The sequence below is a fragment of the Hemiscyllium ocellatum genome, unplaced genomic scaffold (genome assembly GCF_020745735.1).
Source record: "Hemiscyllium ocellatum isolate sHemOce1 unplaced genomic scaffold, sHemOce1.pat.X.cur. scaffold_341_pat_ctg1, whole genome shotgun sequence".
In the NCBI taxonomy this organism is placed as follows: Eukaryota; Metazoa; Chordata; class Chondrichthyes; order Orectolobiformes; family Hemiscylliidae; genus Hemiscyllium; species Hemiscyllium ocellatum.
This window is the reverse complement of record NW_026868415.1, coordinates 136488-162160: the sequence shown is the minus strand read 5'-3', so window position 1 is coordinate 162160 and position 25673 is coordinate 136488.

The window sequence follows — 25673 nt, the reverse complement described above, 5'->3', positions numbered from 1 at the left end:
CTCCACAGAGTACACACTCAACTTCCCATTCTGTCTTTGATTGGACCTATTCCTACCCTAATCATCATTTTATTCCTCACATACCTATAGAAAACTTAGGGTTCTCCGTTATTCTATTTGCTAAAGACTGCTCGTGTCCTCTCTTTGCTCTTCTTGACTCTCTCTTTAAATCCTTCCTATCTGATCTGTAACTCTCCATCTCCTCATCTGAACCATCTTGTCTCATCAACACATAAGCCTCCTTCTTCTTCTTAACAAGTGATGCAATTTCTGTAATAAACCACGGTTCCCTTACCTTATCACTTCCTTCCTGCCTGACAGGGACATACCTATCAAGGGCATGCAATATCTCTTCCTTAAAGCAGCTCCACATTTTCATTGTCTGCATCCCCTGCATTTTGCTACGCTATTCTATGCATCCTAATTTCTGCGTAATCGCATTATAATTGTCCTTGCCCCATTGATAACTCTTGCCCTGTGGCATGTACCTGTCCCTTTCCATTGCTAAACTAAACGTATCTGAATTATGGTCATTCTTTCTAAAGTGCTCACCTAAAACTAAATCAAACACCTGGTCTGGGTTTATTACAAAGCACCAGATCCAATGTGGCCTCCCCTCTTGTTGGCCTTCGACATACTGTGTCAGGAAACCCTCCTGTATGTACAGGACAAAAATTGATCATCCAACGTACTAGAGTTATAGCATTCCCAGTCAATGTTGGGGAAGCTAAAGTCCCCCATAATGACCACCCTGGTACTTTTGCTCTTACTCAGAATAATTTTGCTAATCCTCTCTTCCACTTCCCTGGAATTCTGTGGAGGCCTATAAAAAGCTCCAAGCAATGTGACCTCTCCTCTCCTGTTCTAACCTCAGCCCACACTACCTCAGTCATAGAGTCCTCATCAAAAGTACTGTCAGCCACCGTTATAATATCATTGACTAACATGACTTGCATGGACCCATTGCAGTGCTTCAAACTCCATGAGGCAGCCATACTCTCTATGACAGACAGACTCAGTCTGGAACCTCCTCTGTCCTCGAGACCTTATACACTGCCTGCACTCCTCCATTTCCCTTTTGCATGTTCCCTTTCCAACCCTCCCCACCTGCATCACTCCACAATTGGAGCTGTCAAGAGCAGAAGTCTGTCAAATAGCCTCCCTAACCTTTTCTATCCTCCTTTAAGACTTTTTAAAAAATCATTCTCCTTAATCAATGTTTTGATCATCCATGAAGCACCTTAGGAGATTTGCCATTGTGAAAGATCCAATACGATGCAAGTAGTTGTTGTTATTGCCGTACATTAGGAGAAACAGGAATGATGCATTCAAAATTCTAACAAGAAAGTCACTGATAGGCGCAGTGTATAGGCCAGCAAATAAGGACATCACATTGGGATGGGCAATAAACAAAGAAATAACTAATGCCTGTAAAAATGGTATGGTTATTACCGTGGGTGATTTTAATCTACAAATAGATTGGTCAAACCAGCTCAGTCAGGGTAGCTTTGAGGAGTTCATTAAGTGTATCTTGATATTTTACTTGAACAGTATGAATGGATCTACAAGGGAGCAAGCTATCCAAGATCTGGCCCTGTACAATGAGACAGGAATAATTAGTGACCTCAGAATTAGGGATCCTCTCGGAAGAAGTGATCACTCTATGGTTGAATTTAATACATATGGAGAGTGTGAAGATAAAAACTAATACCTGGGTCCTGTGCTTGGACATGGGGAATTACAATAGAATGAGGGAGAACATGGATAGCATAGACTGGAAACAAAGATTGTATGGTGGGACAGTTGATGAGCAGTAGAAGATTTTCAAAGACAATTTACAACGTCCTCAGCAAAGATATATTCCAGTGAAAGGGAAGGACTGTAGGAAAAGGCGTTCTCTGCAATGAGTATCTAACGAAAGTGATCAAATTGAAAGGCATACAAAGTGGCCAAAACCAGCATGAAACTAGAACTGGGAAAACTTTATAAGTCAACATAAAGCCACAGAAGAGCTACAAAGAAATGTAAGATAGAACATGAGAAAAATAAACTAGCACATACTATAAGGACAGAGAGCAAAGGTTTATATAAACATACATAATGAGAAAAGAGTGGCTAAAGTAAACGTTGGTCCTTTTGAAAATGAGAAGGAGCATTTAGTTATGGGATGTCACAGTGGATGATACTAATATCTTGCCAGTAATTAACAAAGAGACAAAAGTAGGTGAGGATTTGGAAACTATCATTATTTCAGAACAGCTAGTTTTGGACTGTTGGAGGTAATTGAGCTAATAATAGAAAATTCTCCTGGCCCTGACAGGATATATTCCAGGATACTAAAAGACATGCCAGGAGAAATAGCAAATGCACTGACAGTAATTTTCCAAACTTCACTAGACTCTGTGTCAGTCCCTGCAGATTGGAAAGCAGCAAAAGTGACACCACTATTTCAGAAAGGAGGTGGACAAAAAATGGGGGATTATACCCCAGTTAGCTTTTTCTCTGTAGTGGGAAAGATGCTTGGGGTCTATTATCAAGGAAGAAATAGCAGGGACCCGATAGAAATTGTCCCATTGGACAGACACAGGGTTCATGAAGTGCAGGTCACTCTTGACAAATCTTTTGGAATGCTATGAAAGCATTTCGAGCAAGGTGGACAACGGGAACCCAGTGTATATGGTGTACCTGGATTTCCAAAAGACCTTCAACAAGGTGTTGTGAAAGAGGCTGTTGCATAATATAAGGGTGCATGGCATTAGGGGTAGAGTATTAGCATGGATAGGAGATTAGTTGGTTGACCAACAGGAAGCAAAGTGTGGGGATAAATGCGTATTATTCTGGCTGGCAATCAGTGACTAGTGGTGTGCCTCTGGGATCAGTGTTGGGACTGCGATTATTTAGAATTGATACAGATGGTTTGGAGTTGGGGACCATATGCAGGGTGTCAAAGTTTGCATATGACACAGAGTTAAGGAGCAGGACAATGTGTGCGGACAGTGAAAGGTTAGTGAGAAGATTTGTAGCTCGGGTGCTCGTTGTTGTGGTTCTGTTCGCCGAACTGGAAATTTGTGTTGCAGACATTTTGTCCCCGTCTAGGTGACATCCTCAGTGCTTGGGAGCCTCCTGTGAAGCACTTCTGTGATCTTTCCTCTGGCATTTATAGTGGTTTGAATCTGCCGCTTCCGGTTGTCAGTTCCAGCTGTCCGTTGCAGTGGTTGGTATATTGGGTTCAAATTGATGTGCTTATTGACTGAATCTGTGGATGAGTGCCATGCCTCTAGGAATTCCCTGGCTGTTCTCTGTTTGGCTTGTCCTATAATAGTAGTATTGTCCCAGTCGAATACATGTTGCTTGTCATCTGCGTGTGTGGCTACTAAGCATAGCTGGTCGTGTCGTTTTGTGGGTAGTTGGTGTTCATGGATGTGGATCGTTAGCTGTCTTCCTGTTTGTCCTATGTAGTGTTTTGTGCAGTCCTTGCATGGAATTTTGTACACTACGTTGGTTTTGCTCATGTTGGGTATCGGGTCCTTCGTTCTGGTGAGTTGTTGTCTGAGAGTGGCTGTTGGGTTGTGTGCTGTTATGGGTCCCAGTGGTCACTATAGTCTGGCTGTCAGTTCAGAAATGTTCTTGATGTGTGATACTGTGGCTAGTCCTTGGGGTGGTTGCTTTTGTAGTTCAGGACTTGGTCTGTGTAAGTGGCTTTCCTGTATACCTGAATTCATTACAAAGGTATACAGGAAAGCCACTCACACAGACCAAGTCCTGAACTACGAAAGCAACCACCCCAACGCACACAAAAGAAGTTGCATCAAGACACTGTTCAAAAGGGCCACAACACACTGCAGCACACCCGAACTGCAAAAAGAGGAAGAAGAACACCTCTACAACGTATTCGCCTAAAACGGATACCTGTGCAATTTCATCAACAGATGCCTAAGGGAAAGACAATGGAACGAGTCCATGCCACAACCCAAAGGACTAGCCACACTACCATATGTCAAGAGCATTTCCAAACTGACAGCCAGACTACTGCGACCACTAGGACTCATAACAGCACACAAACCAACAGCCACTCTCAGACAACAACTCACCAGAACAAAGGACCAGATACCTAGCATGAGCAAAACCATTGTCGTGTACAAAACCCCATGCGAGGACTGCACAAAACACAACATAGGACAAACAGGAAGACAGCTGAAAATGTGTTGCTGGTCAAAGCACAGCAGGCCAGGCAGCATCTCAGGAATAGAGAATTCGACGTTTCGAGCATAAGTCCTTCATCAGGAATGAGAGAGAGTAGCCAAGCAGGCTAAGATAAAAGGTAGGGAGGAGGGACTTGGGGGAGGGGCGATGGAGGTGGGATAGGTGGAAGGAGGTCAAGGTGAGGGTGATAAGCCGGAGTGGGGTGGGGGCGGAGAGGTCAGGAAGAAGATTGCAGGTTAGGAGGGCGGTGCTGAGTTGAGGGAACCGACTGAGACAAGGTGGGGTGAGGGGAAATGAGGAAACTGGAGAAATCTGAATTCATATCTTGTGGTTGGAGGGTTCCCAGGCGGAAGATGAGGCGCTCCTCCTCCAGCCGTCGTGTTGTTATGTTCTGCCGGTGGAGGAGTCCAAGGACCTGCATGTCCTCGGTGGAGTGGGAGGGAGAGTTAAAGTGTTGAGCCACGGGGTGGTTGGGTTAGTTGGTCCGGGCGTCCCTGAGGTGTTCTCTGAAGCGTTCCGCAAGTAAGCGGCCTGTCTCACCAATATCGAGGGGGCCACATCGGGTGCAGCGGATGCAATAGATGATGTGTGTGGAGGTACAGGTGAACTTGTGGCGGATATGGACCCCGCTACATCGATGACTGTATCGGCGCTGCCTCGTGCTCCCACGAGGAGGTTGAACAATTCAACCTCGAAACGTCGAATTCTCTATTCCTGAGATGCTGCCTGGCCTGCTGTGCTTTGACCAGCAACACATTTTCAGCTGTGATCTCCAGCATCTGCAGACCTCATTTTTTACTCAAACAGGAAGACAGCTAACGATCCACATCCATGAACACCAACTAGCCACGAAACGACATGACCAGCTATGCTTAGTAGCCACACACGCAGATGACAAGCAACGTGAGTTCGACTGGGACAACACTACTATTATAGGACAAGCCAAACAGAGAACAGCCAGGGAATTCCTAGAGGCATGGCACTCAACCACCGATTCAATCAATAAGCACATCGACCCGGACCCAATATACCTACCACTGCAACAGACAGCTGTAACTGACAACCGGAAGTGGCAGATTCAAACCACTACAAATACTGGAGGATAGATCACAGAAGCACTTCACAGGAGGCTCCCAAGCACTGAGGATGTCACCTAGACAGGGGACAAAATGTCTGCAACACAAATTCCCAGCTCAGCGAACAGAATCACAACAACGAGGACTGTGAAACTTTGCATAGGAACATAGATACATTGAATGAGCAATGGTCAGTCCTGTGGAATATAATGTTCATAAATGTAATGTCATACTGTTTGGTTGGAATAACATTTAAAAAGAGATTATTACTTCAATTTGAGAAAAGATGTACTGGCACTAGAGGGGGTGTAGAGGAGGTTAAAAGTTGATTCCAGAGTTGAGGGTTTTGGCTTAACAGAGACTGAGTAGATTGTGGTAATATTCATTGGAGTTCAGAAGAATGGAAACATATAAAATAATGAATGAAATGGATAAAATAGAAGTAGAGAGGATTTTTTTTTAGATTAGACTTACAGTGTAAACAGGCCCTTCGGCCCAACAAGTCCACACCGACCCGCCGAGCGAAACCCACCCAGACCCCTACATTACCCCTTACCTAACACTGGGCAATTTTAGCATGGCCAATTCACCTGAGCACATCTTTGGACTGTGGGAGGAAACAGCACCCGGAGGAAACCCACGCAGACAGTGCAAACTCCACACAGTCAGTCGCCTGAGTCGGGAATTGAACCCGGGTCTTCAGGCGCTGTGAGGCAGCAGTGCTAACCACTGTGCCACCGTGCCGCCCACTAGCAGATGTTTCCACTGGCAGGTGAATCTAGGACAAGAGGGCATCAACTCAAGATTAGAGGCAGCAAATTTAGGACTGAATTGAGAAGGAACTTCTAAACCTAAATGGAATTCATTGCTCAGGGAAGTAATTGATGCTAGTTCAGTAAACGTTTTTAAAGCTAAGGTAGCTTTTTTTCAAAAAAGAAATAATTAATTAAGGAATACGGTGAGAACTTGGGTAAATGGTTCTGCGTCCACGAAATGATCAGCCATGATCTTATTGAATAGCAGAGCAAGCTCAAAGGGCAGGATGGCCTTCTCCTGTTCCTAGTTCTTATGTTATACATTCCTCCCTCACTCGTGACTTGGAGGTGCTGGTGTTGGATTAGCATGGACAAAATTGAAATTCACAGAACACCAGGTTATAGTCCAACAGGTTTATTTGGAAGCACTAGCGCTGCTGCTGCTTCATCAGGTGGTTGTGTGTTTTTAAGTTTGTCCCTCACTCTTGTTTATGAACAGCAACAAAAGCCACGAAGCAGTACGCATGCTCCAGCCAACAATGGTACCCGGATGATTGATGTCAGCGGCGGACCAATGGAAGGACAGGGGCGGAGCTGGAGGACCTGGCTGGGCAGTTGGCCATCCGACCAATCAGAGTGAATGAGGGGCGGGACTTGGCTATACCACGTGATCATCCTCGCGGACAGCGCGGCTGTGCGGGCGGAGAGCTGTCGGTAAGGAAAGAAATAAACAGCAGGAAGCGGGAGGGAAATGGTGTTGGTCCGGGCTGAGAGGTTTTACAAACATTTGGTGCACATCGGAAAATACAAATTTGAAACTTAGTCTCGTTTTTTGCAGTAAATGGGAAAATGACTCATCGTGTGATTGAATCGAGTAAGTGCCGTCATCTTTATTCGGGGCAACGATTCACTGGACACGTGCAGCCGCCATCTTTGTAGGGGGCAAAGTTCAGAGGGGAGTATGTGCAGCTCTCCCTGATAGAGAGTCATGGGGCAGGATTTACACAGGGCACATTCATACCCAGAGAAATGGATATTTTTTCTCTGGGTTTGTTTCGTCATTCATTTAAATGATTTGGATGTGAATAGAGGTGGTACAGTTAGTAAGTTTGCAGGTGACACCAAAATTGTTGGTATTGTGGTCAGTGATAAAAGTTGTCTCAGAATACAATGGGATATTGATCAGATGGGCCAATGGGCTGGGAGTGGCAGATAGGGTTTAATTTAGATAAATGTGAGGTGCTGCATTTTAGAAAAGCAAATCAGAGCAAGACTCACACACTGAATTGTAAGGTCTTAGAGAGTCTTGCTGAACAAAGAGACCTTGGAATGCAGGTTCACAGTTCCTTGAAAGTAGAGTCAATAGTAGATAGGACAGTGAAGATGGCATTTGGTATGCTTCCCTTTACTGGTCAGAGTGTTGAGTACAGGAGCTGGACAGGACATTGGTTAGGCCACTTTTGGAATATTGTGTGCAATTCTGGTCTCCCTCTTATCAGAAGGAGGCACTAAAACTTGAAAAGTTTGAGAATAGATTTTCAAGGATGCTGCCAGGGTTGGAGGATTTGAGTTGCAGGGAGAGGCATAATAGGCTGGGGCCATTTTCCCTGGAGTGTCATAGGCTGAGGTGTGATGTTGAAGAGGTTCATATAATCGTGAGGGGCAAGGATAGCGTAAGTAGACAAGGTGTTTAACCTGGGGTGGTGGAGCCCAGAACTAGAGGATATAGGTTTAGGGTGTGAGGGGAAAATTCAACAGGATCCTAAAGGGCAACAAAAATTGTAACATTTCAAAGGCATTTGAATAGGAAGGGTTCAGAGGGATGCCGGCAAAGTGCTGGCAAATGGGAATAGGTTAGGTTAGAATATCTGGTTGGCATAGACGGGTTGGATTGAAGAGTCTGTTTCAGTGCTAGACATCTCTGACTGTGGGATTACAAAAGTGAACACTGCTCTAATTCATCTCTGGGCTCCTTGATGTCCACTTGTTCATTATCTAGCTTCCTTTGTCTCTGACTCTATTTTTGCTCTTTTTAGTATTTTATGATTACGTTTACAGACCTTCCTGTAAATGAATTGTCCACTGCTGCCTGGTTCCTGACCATATTACAGAGGAGGGAGTACTGGATGTCTTAAATCGTAGCAAGGTGGATAAATCCATGGGACCTGTTAAGGTGTATCCCAGACATTTGTGGAAAGCCAAGAAAAGGATGACAGTTCCCCTCCCTGAGATATTTATATTGTTATTGGTGACAGGTGAGGTGCTGGAAGACACGTGCTATTATTTAAAAACGTGGTAAGGAAAGGCCAGGGAACAAAAGAACAGTGTGCCTGAAATCAGTGGCAGGCAAGTTGTTGGAAGGGATTCTGAGGGACAGGATTTACATGTATTTGTGTGTGGGAAATTCTCTCTCTTTAACTTGATTGAGTTTTTTTTAAGGTAGACTGTGGACGTTGTCTATATGGACACTGAATGATGTTCCAAAAAGCAGACTCGTTAGCAAGGTTAGATAACATGAAATGTTGGGAGAACTTGCCTTTTGGATACAAAACTGGCTTGAAGGTAGGAGGCAGAGGGTGGTGATGGAGGGTTGCTTTGTGGTCTGGAGGGCTGTGAGCACCAGTGTGCTGCAGGAATGGATATTGGATCCTTAAATAAATGACTCGGATGTGAATATATGAGATATGGTCAGTAGGTTTACAGAAGACACCAAAAGTGGAGGTGTAGTGGACAATGAAGAAGGTTAGTTTAGAATGCAACAGGATCTTGACCAGATGGGCCATTGGGGCGAGGAATGGCAGACTGGGTTCAATTGAGACAAATGTAAGCTGTTGGATTTTGGAAAGGCAAATCAGGGCAGGACTTATACACTTAATGGTAAAGTCCTTGGGAATGTTGCTGAACAGAGAGACCATGGAGAGCAGGTTCATTGTTCCTTGAAAGTCGAGTCGAAGGTAGACAGACTAATGAAGGTGATGTTTGTTATGCTTATATTTATTGCTCAATGCATTGTGTACAGAAGCTGGGACGTCAAATTGTGGCTGGACAGGACATTGATTAAGCCATTTCAGGAATTATGTTTTAGGTTCGAAATTCCCTGTTCTGGAAAGGGTGTTGTGAATCTTGAAAGAGTCCAGACAAGATTTACTAAGACTTTGCTGGGGTTGGAGGATTTGGGCTACAGGGTGAGGCTGAATAGGCCAGGGTTAATTTCCCTGGAGAGTCAAAGACTGAGAGGTGACCCTCAAAGATCAGCAAGGCAGCCATTGTGTGGAGCTGCAGGCGATAGGCGAGATATGGAGACAAGTATTTTGCATCATGTTTACTATGAAGAAGTACATGGGAGATATAGAATGTGGGGAAATAAATGGTGACATCTTGAAAAATGTCCATATTACAGAGGAGGAGGTGGTGCTGGATGAGTGGCTAAGGAGCTGGTGCGGGGGAAAAGGATTCACATTTTTGGATCATTGTGATCTCCTCTGGAGTAGAGTTGACTTGCATAAGAATGATGGATTGTACCTGAATTGGAAGGTGTCTAATATCCAGGCACAGAGATTTGTTAGTGATACTCAGGAGGTATTAAACCTGTGAGGGAGTGGGTGTAAACCCAAGAAGATAGTGAGAAAAGAGGTATGTCTGAGGCTGGTACCGTTCAGAAGTTAAATAGTCAAGGCAGGCAAGGGTCAGTATTAATATGATGGGCTGAATGAAGTCGGACTGAGCAGTTGCACTGCATTTACTTCAATGCAAGAGGCCTGACAGGGAAGGCGGATGAGCTCAGGGTATGGTTTTGAACATGGCACTGGGATATTATCGCAATTACAGAGGCATCACTCAGGGATGGATAGGACTGGCAGCTTAATGTTCCAGGGTATAGATGCTATAGGAAGAATAGAAAGCGGGACAGGAGAGGAGGGGGAGTGGCATTTTTGATTCGGGATAGCATTATGTTTTTGCTTAGGGAGGATATTCCTGGGAGTACGCCCAGTGAAGTTATTTAGGTGGAACTGGGAAGTAAGAAAGGGATGGTCACCTTATTGGGGTATTCTGCATGGATCTCGTCTGGGTCCTCTGGTTTCCTCCCACAGTCCAAAGATGTGCAGGGTAGGTTGGATTATCCAGGCTGAATTGCCCACAGTGTTGAGGGACGTGCAGGTTGGGTGGATTATCCAGGCTGAATTGCCCATAATGTTCAGGGATGTGTAGGTTGGGTTGCCCTGGGAAATGCAATGTTACAGGGGGAGGTTAGGAGGCTCTAAGGGTCAGTATTAATATGATGGGCTGAATGACCTGCTTCCACACTGTTTGGAATTCTCTGATATTTATACTAGTTTTAAAATAGTTACAGAACATAATAGACCAGATCTAAACGTTCAGGTTCTGAATTGGACAAAGTCCAATTTTGATGGCACATGGCAAGAACTTTCAACTGGCCCCTCCAGCCTCCTCTACCATTCACTAAGATCTTTTCATGGCCTCAGCTCCAATTTCCCACTCTCTCACCATAACCCTTAATTCCTTTCCTGTTCACAAATCTACATTTTGCCTTAAAGGCATTCAAGTTGATAACGTCAAATGCTTTATTCGGCAGGGAATTCCACAGATTCACAACCCTTTAGCTGAAGAAGCTCCTCCTGAACTCAGTCCTAAATCTGCTCCCCCTTATTTTGAGGTTATGCTCTAGTTTGACCCGGCCCCAGTGGAAATAGCCTCCCTGCTTCTATCTTTCTTACCCCCTTCATAATTTTATTTGTTTCCTATCCAAATTCTTCTAAATTACAATGTCTATAGAACCAGTTTTCTCAATCTCTCCACATACACCAACCCTCTCAACTCCCAACTCAAACTAGTGACCCTCCTCTGCACCCCCTCCAGCGCCTTACATCCTGGATAATGTAAGTGGACCAATCCTGTCTACAGTACTCCAGGTGTGGCCTCCCCAGCGCCCGGTACACCTGCAGCATAACCATCCCTCTAGCAATGAAGGACAATATTCCCTTCACTGCCATAATTACCTGCTGTAACTGCAAACCAACTTCCTGTGATTCATGCACAAGGACACCCAGCTCCCTCTGTAGAGCAGCATGCTGCATGTTTATCATTTCATCATCCAGTTTGCTGTTAGTCCGACCAAAATGGATGACCTCCATCTGCTAGATCCTTACGCACTCACGTAACCTGTCTGTATCCCTGTACAGACTTACAGTGGCCTCTGCAGACATTGCTTTACTCATCTTTGTATCAAATGTGAACTCTGACGCCAACACTAATCAAAACACCCATTTATCCACGTTTTTTTGTTGGTGAACAGATGCAGTATCAATGAGAAAACATTACCCATAATGCTGTGCATCTTTACCTTATACAGCAGCCCTTTGTGTGGCAACGTATCGAATACCTTCTGGAAATCCAGGTACACCACATCCACCGAGTCTGCCTTGTCCAAAGCGCTCGTCGTATCCTCAAATAATTCCAGTCAATCCATTAAATGTGACCTGCCTTTCATGAAGCCATGTTGTGTCTGCGAAATGAGACAATTTCTACCCAGATTTCTCACCACTACTTCCTTGAGAGATTCAAGCATTTTCTCCACTACAGAAGTTAAGTTAACAGGTCCTTTTTGAAAAATAGTGGTACCAATTTGCAGCTTCCAGTCTGTCAAAACCATTCCAGAATCAAACAAATTTTAGTGAATTATCACGAGTTTATTTGTTATTCCCCCCCCACCCCGCCCCCAACCCCCCCATCTCCTTTCGTCCCTGGGATGCAATCCATCAGGGCCAGGAGACCCATCTACCTTTAGGCTGTTACCTTTCCCAGTATTGCCTCTTTACTGAGAATGATTGCTTCTCTGTCCTCATCTGCCATTGCCTCCATAGGCCTGTGACAATGGGAGTATATACACAGTATGTTCCTGTTAAGGCCAAGGCAGGGAGGTGTAGGGAATGCTGCCTGTCGAAAGAAATTGTGGGCCTGGTCAAGAAAATGAAGGAGGCATATGGGAGGTACAGACAGCTGCGTTTGTGAGAATCCCTAGAGGAGTATAGGGGCAGTAGGAGTATACTCGAGGTAAACCAGGAGGGCAAAAAGGGGACATGAGATAGCTTTAGGAAATGGGTTTAAGGAGAATCCAAAGTGATTGTACAAATACACGAAGGACAAACGAGTAACCAGGCAGAGAATAGGTATTCACAAACATCAAGGCTGTCTGGAACCGCAGGAGGTGAGAGAGGTTCTGTATGAACGGAGAGGTTTTACAAACAAAATGTGCACATCGGAAAACATACATTTTTGTAGCGTCCCAGTCTCATGTTTTCAGTAAACAGGGAATTGCCTCATGTGGCTGCAGGCATGAGTGCGCGCCACCATCTTTATTCGGGGCAAGAATTCACTGGACACGTGCGGCGCCGCCAGCTTTGTAGGGGGCAAGGTGCAGCCAGGCGCATGTGCAGCCTTTCTCTGGTACAGAGTCATTGGGTAGAATTTACACAGAGCACATTCAAACTCAGAGAAATGGATGTTTATTTCTGGATTTGTTTCATCATTCATTTAAATGATTTGATATCGTAAATGAGTTTGCAGGTCATACAAAATTGGAGGTATTGTGGATAATGAAGAAGGCTACCTCAGATTACAATGAGATTTTGATGAGATGGGGTATAATTTAGATAAATGTGAGGTGCTGCATTTTGGAAAAGCAAAACAAGGCAGGACTTATACACTGAATGGCAAGGCCCTGGAGATGTTTGTGGAACAACGAGAACTTGGACTGCAGATTCATAGTCCTTGCAAGTCAAGTTGCAGGTAGATAGGATGATGGAGAATGTGTTCAGTATATTTTCCTTTCTTTGTTCGAGCGTCGAGTATAGGATGTGGGAGGTCATGTTGCTGTACAGGGCATTCGTTAGACCACTTTTGGAATATTGTGTGCAGTTCTGGCCTGCCTCCTATTAGAAGGGTGCTGTGAAACTTGAAAGGTTTCAAAAAAGATGTTAGGGTTTGAGATTGAGCTGCAGGTTGAGGTATAAAAGGCTGGGGCTGTTTTCCCTGGAGTGCCATAAACTGTGCGGTGATGTTATGGGGGTTTATACAATCATGAGGGGCATGAATGGAGTAAATGAACCAGGTGTTTTCCCCGGAGTTGTGGTGTCCAGAAGTAGAGGGCATTGCTTTAGGGTGGATGGATAAAATTTCAACGGGGCCTAAAGGACAACTCTTTCATGCAGTGGGTGGAATGAGCTGCCAGAGGAAATGGTGGAAGCTAGTACAGTAAAAACTTGTTAAAGACATCTAAATAGACACATGATATGATTAGGAAGCGTTAACAAGGATATGGGCCAAGTGCTGGCAAATGGGAATAGATTAGGTTCCGATACCTGGTTGGCATGGATGAGTTAGACCGAAGGGTCTGTGTCGATGCTATACATCTCTATGACTGTGGGATCATAACAGCTTATACTGTTCTGCTTCATCTCTGGGCTCCCTCATGACCAATTTGTCAATATCTAGCTTCCTCCGTCTCGAACAATAGGTGTATTTTACTATTACTTTTACAGACATTTTTGTAAGTTAATTTTTCACTGTCGCCCAGCCCCTGACCATGTGATGCTTATTAATTTTTTTTTGGAAAATCTTTGCCAGTCAAGATTTCTTTTTTTCCAATGAGCAAGTGTATTTTCCTTCCATTTCTGACTATAAATTCTGCATCATTTTCGTTCCCTGTAATCTGTGTTGTACTCCCTGAAACATCAACTGTGTTCCTCCTTCCACAGATACCAGTGATTAATGCCAAAGCCCTGTTGCCTGGGGAGAGGGTGATGTTTGACTTTCTTGTACAGCTGCAGTTTGTGTGGTGAAGGGGCTCCCGCAATGTGGTTGGGTAAGAGACATTACAGATTTCTCATTACAGCAACAGTGATGATTTGAAGATCATGTCCAAATCAAGAACAGTTTGTAGTTTTATTATCCTGCTTATAATTTCACAAAAATATTATTGGGAACTTTAGACATAAGGGCAGAGAAGGATGATATTAGGTCAGCTGACCAAAAGCATTGCCAAATAAGCAGGTTTTGAGGAATGTCTTAAAGGAGGAAAGCAGACCTGTGAGGTTTTGGCTGTGAATTTCAGACCTTGTTGCTTTGGTAACTGTAAAAGCAGCCACACAGGTGAGGTAATGAATTAACAGATCATTGGGAGTCTCGAACAGAATCGGTTGTCGAGGTCTCAAAGGGTGTGAGATACAGCGAGCTGGGGATGGTCACAACCAGGAATTACATCAAGGGTGAGAATTTTAAATTGAGGGATGTGGGCCGGATGCTGGCAGGTGAGACTAGATTGGGTTGGGATATCTGGTCGGCATGGACAGGTTGGATTGAAGGGTCTGTTTCCATGCTGTACATCTCTGTGGCTCTAGGTTGTTGATCATGAATAGGAGCTTTTTGATGGATCAGCAAGTTTTGGTACGAGGGAGTACTTGGGCAGCAGAGATTTAGATTTTCTTGAGATTACAGGGAGGTTGAATGTAGGAAGTTGGCCAGGAGTGTGTTTGGATAATGAAGTCTGGAAATAACTCAAGGTGGATGAGAGTATATGAGCAGAGACAAGGGTAGAATCAGCTAGAATTAGTGATCTTGTAGTGGGACTGGGCTGTCACTCTAACCTCACCTCTGGGATTCGGCTGGTTGTCAAGTTGTGAATCAGGGCAGTAACACAATCGGGAGCTGAGTGGCCCTGGTGGACCCTAAAATGTGTGTCACTCAGCTGGCTGTTGCTGAGCAGCTGCTACTTGGTAGCCCTGTTAATGACACCTTCCATCACTTTCCTGCTGATCGAGTGTGGATTGATAGATGGAAATTGCCTGGGTTGGATTGCCCTGTGTTTTTGTGTTGAACATCCCTGGGCAATGTTCCACATTGTCGGTAGGTGCCAGTGCTGGAGCGGTACGTGGTTTGGTGGGTGGCAAGTTCTGGAGCACAAGCCATCAGTATTATTGCCAGAATATTGACAGTGCCGATAGCCTTTGCACTACTTAACCACTTCTTGGTGTTATTCAAACTAAATAGAACTGGCTTAAAACTCACATCTGTGATGTTAGAAACCACTGGAGAAGGCTGAGATGGATCATCCCACTTTGCACTTTTGGCTGCAGATTGCTGCAAATGCTGTTATCTTATCTGGTGCTTGTATATGTGAGGCTCCTCCATCAGTAAAGGTGGGGATATCTGTGATGCTTCCTGCAGTGAGTTGTTTCATTGTCCATCGCTGCTCACAACTGGGTGTGGCAGAACTGCAGAGCTCTGATCTGATCCATTGGTTGTGGGATCACTTAGCTCTGCTGCTTGCTGCTGATGCTGTTTGACATGCAGATGGTCCTGTTTGGTAGCTTCACCAGGTTGGCACTTCATTTTTAGGTATGCCTGGTGCTGCTCATGGCATGCCCTCCTTTCCTGTCCATTGTGATGGGTGAGAGCGGGATTTACAAACCCATGAGATTACAGATTGTGCTGGAGTACAGTTCTGCTGCTGTTGATGTCCCACAGTGCCTCAGGGAGATCCAGTTTGAGATTCTACACCTCTTCAAAGTCTGTCTCATTTAGAACGGTGATCGTGTCACTCAACACGATGGAGGTTTTTCTCAACTTTAAGCCAAAACTTGTGACTCCAAAAGGAATGTGTGATGGTCGCTCTTACCGATATTGTCATGGACAGATGTATCTGCCGCTGGTCAATTCATAACAATGAGATCAAGTATGTTTTACACTCTTGTTGGTTCCCTCACCACCCACTGCAGACTCAGTTGAGCAGCTATATCCTTTAGGACCTGACCAGCTCAGTCAGTAATTCTGTTGCAGAGCTCGTCTCGATTGTGGACATTGAAATCCTGTACCCAGAGTACGTTTAACACCATTTTACTTCCTCAGTACTTCCTTCAAATGTTGTTCAACATGAAGGAGAAGTGATTCATCAGCCAAGGGAGGACGGTACGTGGTAATCAGCAGGAGCCATGAGACTTCCTGGTGTCCGGAGTCAATGCTGAGTACTCCGAGGGCAAATCCTCCCTGTCTGTGCCACCACCTCTGCCTGGTCTGTCCTGCTGGTGGGACAGGACATATCCAGAGATTTCAGGAGAAAGTGAAGACTGCAGATGCTGGAGATCAGAGTCGAGAGTGTGGTGCTGGAAAAGCACAGCAGGTCAGGCTGATGAAGGGCTTAGGCTCGAAACGTCGATTCTCCTTCTCCTCGGATGCTGCCTGACCTGTTGTGCTTTTCCATCATCACAATCTCAATATCTAGGGATGGTGATGGTGGTGTCTGGTCATTGTCTGTAAGAGGGCTCCTGAAGAAGGGCTCATGCCTAAAACGTTGATTTTCCTGCTCCTCGGATGCTGCCTGACCTGCTGCGCTTTTCCAGCAACACATTTTCAGCATTGTCTGTAAGGGTTGATTTCATGAGTATGACTATTTCAGGCTGTTCCTTGATTGGTCTGTGGGACAGCTCTGCACATTTTGGCACCAAACTCCAGATGTTAGTCTGGAGGACATTGCACCATCGAGAGGGCTGATTCTGTGGTTGTATTTTCTGGTGCCCTGTTAGATACCGAGTGGACCATCCAGTTTCATTCCTTTCTTGAGACTTTGCAGTGATGAATACAGTGAGTAGCTGGCTGGGCCACTGTCGGGTTGGCAGGATTTTTTTTGCCATTGACAATGGTTTCATGGAGATCAGGAGATTCCTAATTCCAGTTATTTTTTCTTGAATTCAGATTCCACCATCTGCCAAGTTGGGATTCGAACCAGGACTTCAGTCATTTGTTTTAATATTTTGGATAAAAGTTAAATATATTAGGTTTGTTCACACTCTTTAAATATCACTTACCCAGGTTTTGTTTCTTTGTGAAACACTGTCCATCCTCCTGTCTCCTCCATCCTTCCCTCCAACAAGAAGAGTTTGGAGCACATGGAGTTTCTCTGTCACTAAGACTGAGATAATCCAATCTGCTGCTTCCCTCCCTCTCACTAGCCCACAGAGTCAAACTGCCTCACATGGTGTTCCTGGTTTTTGTCCTAAACTTACATCTTCCAGTCTCTTGTCAAGCCTTATCAGAACTCATCTTGACCCTTTACCCTAATTTCACTAAACTATAGACTTTCCAACTCTCTTTCCTCCTCCTTCTCATCAGTCCCCCTCACTGATTCACCAATATTGTTCCTTGTTCTGTCTTTTCTGGTTTTATCCTTCTCTCCCAAAATCCTGCTCCATCTCCACTCTCTCCCTTTCCTTTCTGAATTCCTTGCATTTGGTGTCCTTGGCCCCTCCTGTATCTCACGTACATACTGCCAGGAGGTGCCATTGTGCAAAAGCACCATGTTGGGTTTCACATGTACACTGACGATGCCCAGCTCTCCCCCCCCCCCCCCCCCCATCATCCCTCTCCATTACTCCACTGTTACTCAGTTATCAAACTGCTTACCACATTCCCACTACTCGATTAGGTGCAGTTTCCTCCAATGAAACATTGTAATGGTTAAACCCATTGTCTGACAAATTCCTTTCCCTTACTGCTGAGCCTTTCCCTTTCACTGGGAACGATGCAGCAGAACTACACTCTTCACAATATTACAGTTGTATCTGATGTGAAGCTGACCTTCTGATCAGACATCTACACAATCCCAAACACCAGGAATTCCAATCTCTTAAATGTTGCTTGTCTCCTCCTCACTCCAGATCCATTGCTACTGAAACCCCTTACCGTGTTCCCTTAAACTTGATGAATCCGAAACAGAACCCTTGATTCTGTGACTGACTCAGAATCTGGTTTCAAACTCCCCCCTCTGTATTTATCCTCAGACACATCAGTATTTCTTCTGTCAAACCCCTTAAGAATCTGGTGGTGCGGTCTGATTGTAGCTTGTGGAAACGGCAGAGGATGATGTGTTGTATCTGGGTGGAAGTTAAGGACTTGGCGGGGGAAGAGGGGTGGTCTATCCTTGTTGCAGTTGGAGATGTGGGTTTCAAAGGCAGAGGTGCAGGAAGTGGAGGAGATATAGTGGATGGTATTGGCCACATGGGAGGGGAAATTGCAGTCCTTGAAATACGGGCCATTTGGTATGTTCTGGCCTCACTGGAACACTGCAGTAAGCATGAGACAGAGACGTTGGCCAGGGAACAGGCTCGTGTGTTATACTGACAGGCAGCTGGAAGCTCGGGTCTGTTTTTGCAGCAAAACGTAGATCATCAGTCGCCATTTCCGCCACCTCCACTGAGATGCTGCCAGACACAGGTTCCTGTCCCCTCCATTAACAGCTATGCACCCTCCCAGCCAGTTCGTAATCCACTCCTTTGTCTTTCCAAATGTTCCTTTCTCTCTTTGGGTTCTGTCCCTGCCTATTATTTACTCTTTAACCCCTATCTCCTGCACTACAAAGATCTGCAGGTTAGTTGAATTGGCCAAGCTAAATTTCCCATAATGCTCAGGGATGTGTAGGTGAGGTGCATTAGTCAGGAGGAATATACAGTAATAGGGTGGGGGAATGGGTCTGGGTGGGATACCATTCGGAGGGACGCTGTGGACTTTTAGGGCCGAATGGCCTGTTTCCACACTGTCAGGATTCTAATTTTCCCAGCTCCCATCGGTTCTGAGGAAGGGCCACTGGACAGATTCCTGTTCCCAGATGCTGCCAGACCTGCTGAGCTTTCCCAGCACCTCCTGCTTGTTGTTCCTGATTGACACCATCCATCCACCTTCCGGGTTTGATTCAGGCAGGGGGAGGATCCCACCACTGACCTCACAATGGGGTCCAGCTGATTGATGGCAGCTTCGGACCAATAGGAAAAGGTGGTGGGACTGGTGGACCAAGTGGAACCAGCTGGTCATCCAAACAATGGGAGTGAATGAGGGGCGTGGCCAGTGGGATGACACGTCACCAGTAACTCCGCCTGTGCAGTGTCACGTGACTCGGCCGTTGGTGAATGTGGGAGACAGAAACAGGGAAGGGGAGAGTGGCCTCGGAGACAGGGAGATAATGAGTCACTTTAGACTGGGAAGTTTTAATTACACTCTGTGCGGATCGTTAGTCTGAATTAGAAACTCTTTCCCACCTTTGCAGCAGATGGGAAAATGGCTGCGGCCCTCAGGCGGTGAAAGGTCCTGGGATATGGCCGCCATCTTTATTGGGGTCAAGGTACAGTGAGGGGCATGGACATGTCCTCTTTCTGGGATGGGGGGGGGGGGCGGAGGTGGGGGGTCATTGCACATATCACTCGTCTGGCAGGAATAGCGTGTGATTTTAGGAGAGGCATTTACACATCAAGCACATACCAAGAGAAAAATATGTCTTTATATTCTTCCTGTACTGACTGAGTTTTGTTTTGTGAATTCATTTCATAGGATATTAAATCAGAATAATTGAGGCTGGGATCTCAAAAGCAAGTTTTTACAGTCAGTGGAGTCATCAGGATCTGAATATCATTGGCATTTAACTGTGGAAGGAGAAAGTTTTGTCTGTTCTGTTTGTGGGAAAATATCTCCAATATTTTTGTTAAGCAGAAAGATGTACAAATTTGTGGTTGGATCACCCTTTGAGTGTGTGCTCTGTTCTGGGCCCTGCAGCTGAGGAAGGAGATATTGCCCTGAGAGGGAGCACAGATTTATCCAAATTACACCTCGTCTCTTTGTAAGAACCCTCAGATTTAGACCCAGACACCCACTTCATGATGTTAACCCGTAAACTTCATATTTTCAATTACCTGCAAACTTCCCATTAAATGTCCTTTTGGATTCAAATTCCAGTACCTTTTCAGGTGGAATGTTCCAGCTTCTGACAACTGACTGTTCATTCAGAAACTGCTAAGGTCCATGTTGACTCTGGGGTTACAAAGGGCTGAATTGAAAGATGAGATGCTGTCCCTGAGCTCCCATTGAGATGCATTGGAACAGTACAGGAGGCTGAGGGCAGTGTAGGTGTGAGCAGACAATGAAAATGACAGGGCTGTACTGTGGGTGCTACTTGGCTCAATGAGAGTGCTTTGGAGTTAGATGAAAACAGAGCGAGGGGAGACAGGGAGAAGATGAAACTGAAATTCATTTTTAGTTCAGGCCGTTCAGAAATTCACATGGTCCCAATGGGAACAGCCAGTTTTTAAGTGATACCTGCGGAGTATTTGTTAACAGTTTTTAAAGTAGTTTTCCTGAGGGCAGTTGAGAGTTAACCACATTGCTGTGGGTCTGGAGTCACATGTAGGCCAGACCAGGTGACGATGACCGTTTCCATCCCTGTAGGACATGAGTGAACCAGATGGGTTTTCTAACAATCGACAATAGTTTCATGGTCATCATTCGCCTTTTCATTCTAGATTGTATTGAATTCCGATGCCGCCATCAGCCATGTTGGGATTCTAACCCTAATCCTCGGAACATTGCACATACCACTCATCTGGCAGGAATAGCATTAAGCCATTGCCTCCCTTTTTAGCAATGTTTAAAAGAAAGTTCCATCATTCTACGCATACAATGTGAGATAAAGTACTGCAACCTCCATGTGTCAGCCTCTCCAAAAGGTCAATCAACAGAAATTTGTTTGGGGGTGAAATATTTCACTTTTTTTTGTGGGGGGCGGGTGGGTGGTGTTTATTAAACAAAAATGAATCCAAATAAAAATCTGATGCCACAGACGTGTAATTTCTGAAGCCGGAGGGGGATTACAGAGACAGGGAGAGTTGTGGGGCTGGAGGGGGATTACAGAGACAGGGAGAGTTGTGGGGCTGGAGGGGGATTACAGAGACAGGGAGGGTGGTGAAGCCAGAGGGGGATTACAGAGACAGGGAGGGTTGTGGGGCCAGAGGGGGACTGTTGTCCAAACATCACTGTGGTGTACATGGACTGCAGCATTTCAGGGAGGCGGTTAACCACCACTTTCTCCAAGACAAGGAAAGGTGGCCAATAAATACTGGTCTGGGCAGCAAAGGCACCCCCCAAGTGAATAAAACCAAGCAGTGACCTCTCTGAGCTGACTTGCTGTGAAGTTAAAAACCTCTCTGGAAATGGAGTGGGCAGAGAAGAGAAACAGTGACATTTCACAGCTGCCCTCAGAGAGACCTCACCCTTGGAAGTACTCAGAGCCAGGGATCAGCTCAGTGAGTTTCAGTCTCTTCAAACATCAATCTTAATCGGTTTTATTTTATTAAATCTACAATAGTGAGTAAAGTGAGGATTTCTTTTTAATGTCTTACGGTCTCTTGATTAAATGTTTAAGATATAAAACATAAGTTATTCTCGGGCAGTATTTATCGAGCAGTAAGACTGTGCCTTTGCCTTGGTCTGTAGATTATTAAGGCAGAGTGATGGCCTGTTGTAGAGTGGCGTGCTGTTCCTGTCGGATGTGGGAAATTAGGGAGAGTTTCAATGATCCTGATGATTATGTCTGCAGGAAGTGTGATTACAAATTCAATTGGATCGCATGGATTGGTGGAGGAGTGATTAAAGGCAGTGAGGAATTGACAGGAGCCGGGGAGTGTGATAGGCGGCAGTCTCAGGATACTGCAGATACAGTCAGGTAGGTGGGTTACCTCCAGAAAAGCTAGGAGGGGTAGGTAGGTACTGCAGGAGTCTTCTGTGGCTATCCCCATCTCCGACAAGTGTACTGTTTTGGAAAATGTAGGTGGTAATAGACTTTCAGGGGAAAGTAGCACTGACAGCCAAGTTCCTGGGACTGAGACTGGCTTCTAACATAATGTGAGGTATATCCAGTTCCACACGATCGATGGTGATAGGGGACTCTCTAGTCAGGGGCACAGTCTGCCATTTCTGCACCTGACAGTGAGGCATTTGAATGGGGTGGTGCTGCCCTGGTGCCAGTGTCTCACAGAGGGAGCAGAATATTCTCAAAGGGGAGAATAACCAGTGGGAGGACATTGTACATTGGTACCAATGGCATAGGAAGGGAAAAGCATGGGGTCCTGACGAGCAGGGAGATTTGCTAGTGCCACTCGGGAGACATTAAACCAGTGAGGGAGTCAGGGTAATCCTAAAGAGATAGTGAGAAAAGAGGTGACTCTGAGGCTGGTACTGTTTACCAGATCAGACTGTCAAGGCAGGCAAGAGCAAGTCACAGAATGAGGTGGGACGGAGCAGTTACACTGTATTTATTTCAGTGCAAGAGACCTGACAGGTCAGGCAGGTGGGCTCAGGGTATGGTTTTGAACATGGTACTGGGATATTACAGCAATTACAGAGGCATCACTCAGGGATGGATAGGACTAGCAGCTTAATGTTCCAGGTATAGATGCTATAGCAAGGATAGAAAGGGGGCAACAGAGCAGGGAGAGAGGTGTTTTTGATTAGGGATAACATTATGGCTGGGTTTCGGGAGGATATTTCTGGGAATACCTCCAGGCAAGTTACTTGTGTAGTACTGAGAAATAAGAAAGGGATGACCATCTTACTGGGATTGTATTATAGACTCTCTCCCAATAGTCAGCGGGGAATTGAGACAGAATTTTACCAGGAGACCTCCGTTATCTGTAAGAATAATATGGATGCAATGATAAGTGGTTTTAACTTAGCCTCAGAGTGATGTAGTGTTAAGGGTTTGGATGAAAAGGTATTTGTTCAGTGTGTACAAGAACATTTCAGATTCAGTTTGTAGGATGTACCTACTAGAGAAGGAACAAAACCTGACCTGTTTCCTTTATTCATTCACAGGATGAGGCTGTCACTGGCTCGGCCAGCATTTATTGCTGCGTTTACCCAGAGGGCAGTTAAGAGTCAACCGCGTTGCTATTGGTCTGGAGTCCCATGCAGACCAGACCAGGTAAGGATGGCATTTTCCTTCCCTAAAGGTCATGAGTGAACCACATTGGTTTTTCCAACAATTGACAATGGATTCCTTGTCGTCACTAGATTATTTTTTCCAGATATTTATTGAATTCACGTTCCCAATCTGCCGTGATGGGATTCAAACCCGGGTCCCCAGAACGTTATCAGGGTCTTTGGATTAACGATCTAGCAATAATTTCACTCTGTCATCGCTGCTTCTTAGGAAATAAGGCAGGGTGAGTGACTAAGGTATCAGTGGGGCAGCGCATCAACACCAAAGACCCCACAGTATTGTGGCTCAGTGGTTAGTGCTGCTTCCTCAGCACCAGGGACCTGGTTTTGATTCCAGTCTCGGGCGACTGTATATGTTGGCACATTCTCCCCAGTGTCTGTAAGGGTTTCCTTCGGGTGTTCCAGTTTGGTCCCACAGTCCAAAGATGTGGAGGTTAGCTGGATGAACCATGTTAAATTTCCCATAGTGTCCAGATGCAGTATATGAGGTTTTGGGATGTGCAGGCAAATCTCTGCCTGATGTGAAAAGATCCTTTTGAGGTCTTGGACAGAGGTCAGAGGGAGGTGTGGCCGCACGTTTTACATTTCCCATGGCGGCAAGGGAAGGTCAACGGTGTGGAGCGTGGGTTGGTGAGAGGGTGTGGACCGAACAAGGCAGGTGCAGAGGGAATGGTCTCTGCGGGATGCAGGTGGTGAGGGAAATATGTCTCTGGTGGTGGGGTCTGACTTTAGGTAGCAGAAATGAGACGTTAATGTGCTGTATCTGGAGATTATTGAGGTGGAAGGTAAAGACCGCAGGCTTATATTCTTTGTGGCTGGAGGAGTGGGGGAAAGGCAGAGGTGCGGAAGTGGAGGGTATGTGTTGGAGGGCATTGTTGATCAAGTTTGAGAAAAATTAGTCCTTGAAGTCGGCCTTTCTGGGATGTCCTGGCGTAGAATCCAAAGATATGAAACAAATATATCATAGACGAACGATTAACTGGACCAAAGAATAGGACCCCTTAAAGGTCAACAAGGCTGTCGATGGAACCACAGGGGATGCAAATATTTCACGTCATTTTTACTGGAGAAGTATATGGAAACTTGAGAGTTTGGAGCAATAAACAGTGATAACTTGAAAAGTGTCCATGTTACAGAGGAGGTGGGACTGGATGTCTTAAATCGCATCACGGTGGATAAAGCTCTGGAACCTGATCAGGTATATCCTGAACTTTCTGGAAATCTAGGGAGTTGATTGTTGGGCCTCTCCTGAGGTAGTTGTATCGTTGATATCGACAAGTGAGGTGCCATTATTTAAAAAGTTGGTAAGGAGAGGCCATGGAACAAGAAAACAGTGAGCCTGAAGTCAGTGGCAGGCAAGTTGTTGGAAGGGATTCTGAGGGACTGGATATCCATCTATTTGGAAAGGTAAGGAATGATTAGGGAGGGTCAATGTGGCTTTGTACGTGCACAATTGTGCTTCACTAACTTGAGTGAGTGTTTTGAAGTGACAAAGAAAATTGATGAAGCCAGACTGTGAACATTGTTTATATGGACATTCAACAAGGTTCCACAAAGCAGACTGGTTAGCAGGGTTACCTAACATGGAATGCAGGGAGAGCAAGCCTTTACAAAACTGCCTTGAAGGTAGGAGACAGAGGATGATGATGATGATGCAGTGTTGCTTTGTGGACTGGAGGCCTGTGAGCAGCAGTGTGCTGCAAGGATGGATATTAGGCCCTTAAATAAATGACTTGGATGTGAATATGTGAGGTATGGTCAGTAGGTTTACAGAAGACATCAAAATGTAGTGGACAGTGAAGAAGGTTAGTTCAGAACACAACAGGATCTTGATCAGATGGGCCATTGGGGTGAGGAATGGCAGATGGAGTTCAATTTAGATAAATGTGAGCTGTTGTATTTTGGAAAGGCAGATCAGGGCCATTATACACTTACTGGTAAAGTCATGGGGAGCGTTGCCGAACAATGGACCTTGGAGTGCAGGTTTGTAATTCCTTGAAAGTAGAGTCACAAGGAGGCGGGATAGTGAATGCAGTATTTGGTACGCTCCCTGTTATTGGTCAATGCATTGAATGCAGCTGTTGTGATGACATATTGTGGCTGGACAGGGCACTGATTAAGGCCCTTCTGGGATTCTGTTTTCAGTTGCTATCTCCCTGTTCTTGGATTAATGTTTAGAAACTTGAAAGGGTCCAGAAAACATTTGCAAGGACTTTGCCAGGGTTGGACGGTTTGAGCTATTGGGAAAGGCTGAATAGGCTGGGACTATTTTCCCTGGAGATTTGGAGACTGAGAGGTGATCTTATAAAATCATGAAGGGCCAGTATAAGGTGAGTAGTCAGGGACTTCTTCCCAAGTTCAGTGAGTCCAGAACTAGAGGGTTCAGGCTTAAGGTGAGAGGGAAAAGATTTAAAAGGGATCCAAGGGGCATCTTTTTCATGTTGAGTGCATTGCAATTATGGAATGAACTGCCAGAGGAAGGGGTGGAGGCTAGTACAATTACAGCATTTAAAAGGCATCTGATTGGGTGCATGAAGAGGGAGGATTTAGAGGGATAAGGGTGAACCGCTGGCAAATGGGACTCCATTAATGCTCTCCGTTATTGGTCAATGCATTGAATACAGAAGCTGGGATGTCATATTGTGGCTGGACAGGATGTTGATTAAGCCACTTCTGGAGTTCTGTTTTCAGTTTGAATTTCCCTGTTCTGGGAAGGATGTTGTGAAACTTGAAAAGGTTTGGACAAGATTTACAAAAACATTGCCAGGATTGGAGGATTTGGGCGACAGGGAGGGGCTGAATAGGCTGG